Source organism: Pan troglodytes, chromosome 13 (assembly GCF_028858775.2).
Source record: "Pan troglodytes isolate AG18354 chromosome 13, NHGRI_mPanTro3-v2.0_pri, whole genome shotgun sequence".
In the NCBI taxonomy this organism is placed as follows: domain Eukaryota; kingdom Metazoa; phylum Chordata; class Mammalia; order Primates; family Hominidae; genus Pan; species Pan troglodytes.
This window is the reverse complement of record NC_072411.2, coordinates 99,445,224-99,451,723: the sequence shown is the minus strand read 5'-3', so window position 1 is coordinate 99,451,723 and position 6,500 is coordinate 99,445,224. Positions and strand designations below refer to the sequence as shown.

Genomic DNA, 6,500 nt, shown 5'->3' with positions numbered 1-6,500 from the left:
TGCTAATTGGTGCATTTACAATCCTTTAGCTAGACACAAAGTGCTGATTGGTGTGTTTACAAACCTTTAGCTAGACAGAAAAGTTCTCCAAGTCCCCACCCATCCCGGAAGTCCAGCCGGCTTCACCTCTCACTGGTACTCCCGGGGTCTCTGCAGCACCTAGCCTAGGCACTCTGGCAGCCCAGAGGGAGCTCGTCCCTGGATCAAGCCCAGAAGGCGCCGGCCGCACCGAGTGCGGGGCTGGCCAACCCCATGCCCACCCAGAACCCGTGCCAGCCCACGAGTGCCACGCGCAGCCCCGGCTCCCACCTGCGCCTCTCCCTCCACACCTCCCGGCGAGCAGAGAGAGCCGGCTCCTGCCTCGGCCAGCCCCAGGGAGGGGCCCTTATAGCGCAGCGGCAGGTTGAAGGGCTCCTGGAGTGTGGCCAGAGCAGACGCTGAGGCGGCGCCAAGAGCAAGCGAGGGCTGCCAGCACGTTGTCACCTCTCACTTGCTCTTCTTTAAATCTTAAATATTTCCAGTATTCCAGTAAGGTCTTCTTTAAAGCACATTTTCAGGCCAGGGACAGTAGCTCATGCCTGAAATCGCAACACTTTGGAATGCTGAGGCAGGAGGGTCGCTTGAGGCCAGGAGTTTGAGACCAGCCTTGGCAACATGGCGAGACCCCATCTCTACAAAAAAAATTTTTTTAATTAGCTGGGCATGGTGTTACACACCTGTAGTCCCAGCTACTGGGGAGGCTGAGGCAAGAGGATCACTTGAGCCCAGAAGTTTGAGATTGCAATGAGCTGTGATAATTCCACTGCATTCCAGCCTGGGTGACAGAGTGAGACCCTGACTCAAACCAAAAGGAAAAGAACATGTTAAATGACACCAAGGGGACACTATCTGCCAACTCCAGAATGCAGGAAATTCTATAAGACAAGTCACCCAGTTTCTTCAGTGAGTAAATATCAAGTAAAAAAGGAAGGGAAGGGGGAGACAGCTGTAGATTTAAAAGATGTAAAAGGCTTTATTTTGATTTTCTTTTGCACAAACTAAATATTAAAAAAAGGTATATGAGACTAAGAAATTTGAAAGCTGGATACTAGATGATTTTAAGAAATTTTTGGCCGGGTGCAGTGGCTCACGCCTGTAATCCCAACACTTTGGGAGGCGGAGGCGAGTGGATCAAGAGGTCAGGAGTTCGAGACCAGCCTGACCAACATGGAGAAACCCCGTCTCTACTAAAAATACAAAAATTAGCCAGGTGTGGTGGCACATGCCTGTAATCCCAGCTACTCGGGAGGCTGAGGCAGGAGAATCACTTGAACCCGGGAGGTGGAGGTTGCGGTGAGCTGAGATCGCGCTATTGCACTCCAATCTGGGTAACAAAAGCAAAACGCGGTCTCAAAAAAAAAAAAAGCCTTGATTACATTGTTAGTAAGGACTGTGTTACGATTATAAACACATTTACTGGTTGATGTCAAATTCACTGTAATCATAGAACTAATCTTTTTACGTGGGTACTTTGCCCTACTGTCTATATGATGCCTTTTTTTTTTTTTTCGAGACCGAGTCTCACTCTTGTTGCCCAGGCTGGAGTGCAATGGCGCAATCTCGGCTCACCGCAACCTCCGCCTCCCTAGTTCAAGCAATTCTCCTGCCTCAGCCTCCCGAGTAGCTGGGATTACAGGCATGCACAACCATGACCGGCTAATTTTATATTTTTAGTAGAGACGGGTTTTCTCCATGTTGAGGCTGGTCTCAAACTCCTGACCTCAGGTGATCTGCCTGCCTCGGCCTCCCAAAGTGCTAAGATTACAGGCATGAGCCACCGCGCCCGGCGATGACATCTTTTTTGAGCAACTAAATTTTAAATTGTATATACTTTATTTTTTGTGAATACTTCTTGAATGTGCTAAAAGTTAAGCTCTATGGTGGAGAGGCTGGGCACGGTGGCTCACACCTGTAATCCCACACTTTGGGAGGCCAAGGCAGGTGGATCATGAGGTCAAGAGTTCGAGACCAGCCTGGCCAACATGGTAAGACCCCATCTCTACTAAAGATACAAAAATTAGTTGGGGGTGGTGGCACGTGTCTGTAATCCCAGCTACTCAGGAGGCTGAGGCAGGAGGAATGCTTGAACCCGGAAGGCAGAGGTTGCAGTGAGCCGGGATTGTGCACTCCAGCTTGGGTGACACAGCGAGACCCTGTCTCAAAAAAAAAAAATTTTTAAGGCTGGGTGCAGTTGGCTCATGCCTGTAATCCCAGCACTTTGGGAGACCAAGATGTGAGGATCACTTGAATCCAGGAGTTGGAGTCTGCAGTGACCTAGGATAGCACCACTGCACTCTAGCCTGGGCGACAGAGTGAGACACTGTCCCTAAAAAAATAAATAAATAAAAGTTTTTCATTTTTTAGGCTGAGCATGGTGGCTCATACCTGTAATCCCAGCACTTTGGGAGGCTGAGGTGGGCAGATCATGAGGTCAGGAGATCGAGACCATCCTGGCTAACATAGTGAAACCCTCTCTCTACTAAAAATACAAAAAAAAATTAGCCTGGCGTGGTGGCGGGCGCCTGTAGTCCCAGCTACTCGGGAGGCTGAGGCAGGAGAATGGCGTGAACCCGGGAGGCGGAGCTTGCAGTGAGCCGAGATGGCGCCACTGCACTCCAGCCTGGGCGAGAATGTGACACTCTTGTCTCAAAAAAAAAAAAGTTTTAAATTTTTAAAAAATTGTAGGTGTATTTACCTTATTTAAATGAATCTTTATCTCAGATATTCATACAGAAGTATTTACAGATGAAATATGATGTCTGTGCTTTGCTTTAAAATAACCCAAAAGGGGTTGGGGGAATACAGTGGATGAAACAAAATTAAGCTTATATTGATAATCAATGAACTGAATGATGGGTACATGGGGAGTTCTTCATAGTCATATCTAATTTTTGTGGATGTTTGAAATCTTCCATAATAAAACATTTTATCTGTACCTTTTTATTTCTGCCTTTATGTGATTTTTCCAAATGAAATCCTCCTGATTGATTTCCACTTAGAATCATACTGTTTATTATAGATTTTGCTCACTCTTCAGAACCCTATAGACTGAACAGAACCAGAAAGTCTTCAAGTAGATAGAGATGGCAATGATTTCTAGTAGTAACAGCATTGTTTTCTTTTTTCTGTTATTTTTATAAAAATATGGAACACTTCACAGATTTGCATGTCATCCTTGCAGAGGGGCCATGCTAATCTTCTCTGTATTGTTCCAATTTTAGTATATGTGCTGCTGAGGCGAGCACAGTAACAGCACTTTTAGTCACTCCTCCAATCAAAACAAATACAGGATGAATTTTAACCACAGAACAAGATCTTTACCTAAACATCATATATATTTTTTTCCTGAAATAAAGTTAGTTTTAAAAGTTAACATAATCGTATTACTGGCACCTTTTCTGTCTACCTTTTTTTTTTTTTTTTTCGAGTTTTGCTCTTGTTGCCCAGGCTGGAGTGCAATGGCGCGATCTCGGCTGACCACAACCTCTACCTCCCAGATTCAAGTGATTCTCCTACCTCAGCCTCCCGAGTAGCTGGGATTACAGGCATGCGCCACCACGCCCAGCTAATTTTGTATTTTTAGTAGAGACGGGGTTTCTCTATGTTGGTCAGGCTGGTCCCAAACTCCCGACCTCAGGTGATCCGCCCCCCTCGGCCTCCCAAAGTGGTGGGATTACAGGCGTAAGCCACTGCGCCTTGGCTTCTCTACCATATTTAATGGGTGTGGTGGCTCACGCCTGTAATGCCAGCACTTTGGAAGACCTAGGAGGGAGAATCACTTTAGGCCAGGAGTTCAAGACCAGCCTGGGCAATCAGTGAGATTCCATTTCAAAAACAAAACAAAAATAGAGACTGTCTGTGGGAAGTGTTTGGTTTAAACACCACCTTCCTTGTTAAAGAGCAACTTCCTTGAACACCTCTTGCAACTGAGTTACAAGAGATTAGCCCTATTACATATGTTAGTTTCTGATAAACAGGGGAATAGCAAAGGACATTAACTAGGCATTTTGCCCTTACTGACTGGTGATGCTGCTTAGGGAGCATCAGGAAAACAGAAATTATACCAATTAAACAGAAAACATAGGGATATTGTTTAAAAGGGTTTGTGGAATTAAGTTGACCCCCCCCAAAAAAAGGAGAGGTTGGACATGGTGGCTCATGCCTGTAATCCTAGCACTTTGGGAGGCTGAGTCAGGTGGATCACTTGAGCCCAGGAGTTCGAGACCAGCGTGGGCAACATTGCGAGACCTCATCTCTACAAATACAAAAATTAGCAAGGCATGGTAATGTGCACCTGTAGTCCCAGCTACTTGGGAGGCTGAGGTGGGAGGATCACTTGAACCCAGGAGGTATAGGTTGCAGTAAGTCAACATCACACCACTGCACTCCAGCCTGGGTCACAGAGTGAGACCCTGTCTCAAAACAACAAAAACAATACAAAAACAAGGCCAGGTGCAGTGGCTCACACCTGTAGTCCCAGCACTTGGGAGGCCGAGGTGGGTGGACCACGAGGTCAGGAGTTCAAGACCAGCCTGGCCAAGATGGTGAAACCCCGTCTCTACTAAAAATACAAAAATTAGCTGGGCCTGGTGGCGGGCGCCTGTAATCCCAGCTAGTCGAGAGGCTGAGGCAGGGAATTGCTCGAACCTGGGAGGCGGAGGTTGCAGCGAGCCAAGATTGTGCCACTGTATTCCAGCCTGGGTGACAGAGCAAGACTCCCTGTCTCAAAAAAAAATAATAATAAATAAATAAATAAATAAATTTTAAAAACCCCACAATACAAAAACATAAAAGGGAATACTAAGAAAACAGTTAACTTCAAGAAGTAGGTATCACCTTGTGTCCCCAAGACCATTCCTGGGTACAATGATTTGCTAAAAGGACTCACAGGACTCAGCATATATTTATACTCACAGCTATGATTTATGACAGGAAAAGTATAGAAAGCAAAATTAGCAAGCATAAAGGTCCATGTTAGGAATCTGGAGGAAGCCATGAGCAAACTTTCAAGGGTCCTCTCCCAGTGAAGTCATGGAGTCACAGAGGAAATGCTTAATTAGTCCAGCAAGGAGTTGTGACAACACATGTGAAATATTGCCAACCACAGTAGCTCCTTAGAGACTCAAGGCTCAAGGTTTTTATGGGGGCCTGCTCACATAAGCATCCTCTCTGCCTGGTATGTACCCAAATTCCAGACTCCAAAATGGTGTTCAGCAGAAACCATATGGTTTACGCAAACAATACACTGTGCATAGGCACAGTGAGACACACTCATCAGTTCTGTGAATGATGGGAACCCTTCTGAAAACCCAGTTACCAAATGCCAGCCAAGGACAAACCTATAAGGAGGTCTTTCAAAGGACAGCAGTCAGGCCTAACACTTTTCTGCACATACCTCTAGGGGCAGGGGAACAAAAGGAAGAAGTTGGGAGTTATCATTAGAAACTTGGTGGCAGATTCTCACAATGCTGGAACCCAGATCTTTGAGGCGAGGACATTGCTTGGCTGATGCTAGTGTCTAGGAAGCATAGAAGAGACAAACCCTCTATCCCCAAGCACCACAAACCTGGTACTCAGATTTCTGCGGAGGAAGCACTGGCTGGTATTGGTGCATCTGGGAAGGTGTGATGAAGCCTTGTTTTATTTAAATCCTTCAGTACACATTTACTAAGACCTTAGGCAACTGAGCTTTAGGGATATTAAGTAACTTGCACAAACTAGAAAGCAGCAGAGCCAGCAAGCAAATCCACATCTTCTGAATCTGAGTCAGGATGCTTTTATAATTTATATGACTTCTTGAAAAATGTAGCAGCAACCTTGTAATACTATCATATTAGAATTATTTTTTAAAAACAATTCAATTCAAGCTGGGCGCGGTGGCTCAAGCCTGTAATCCCAGCACTTTGGGAGGCCGAGACAGGCGGATCACCAGGTCAGGAGATCAAGACCATCCTGGCTAACACGGTGAAATCCCATCTCTATTAAAAATACAAAAAATTAGCTGGGCATGGTGGCATGTGCCTGTAGTCCCAGCTACTTGGGAGGCTGAGGCAGGAGAATCACTTGAACCTGGGAGGCAGAGGTTGCAGTGAGCCAAGATCGTGCCACTGCACTCCAGCCTGGTGACAGAGCAAGACTCCATTTCGAGAAAAAAAAAAATTCAATTCAGGTCAGGTGTGGTGGCTCACACCTGTAATCCCAGCACTTTGGGAGGCTGAGGCAGGCAGATCACCTGAGGTCAGGAGTTTGAGAACAGCCTAGCCAACATGGTGAAACCCCATCTCTACTAAAAATACAAAAATTACCCAGGCTTGGTGGTGGGCGCCTGTAATCTCAGCTACTCAGGAGGCTGAGGCAGGAGAATCGCTTGAACCTGGGAGGTGGAGGTTGCAGTGAGCTGAGATCGTGCCACTGCACTCCAGCCTGGTTGACACAGCCAGACTCCACCTCAAAGAAAATAA

The 6,500-nt window shown here is 46.2% G+C and overlaps 1 non-coding gene across 1 annotated transcript; it reads right to left on the bottom strand.

Moving 5' to 3' along the window:
• Positions 1–3,177: 3,177 nt before the first annotated feature.
• On the bottom strand, positions 3,178–3,284 carry LOC112208552 (U6 spliceosomal RNA). Its single transcript, XR_002943012.1, has one exon. It is a non-coding gene; the product is annotated as a U6 spliceosomal RNA (small nuclear RNA).
• Positions 3,285–6,500: the final 3,216 nt, after the last annotated feature.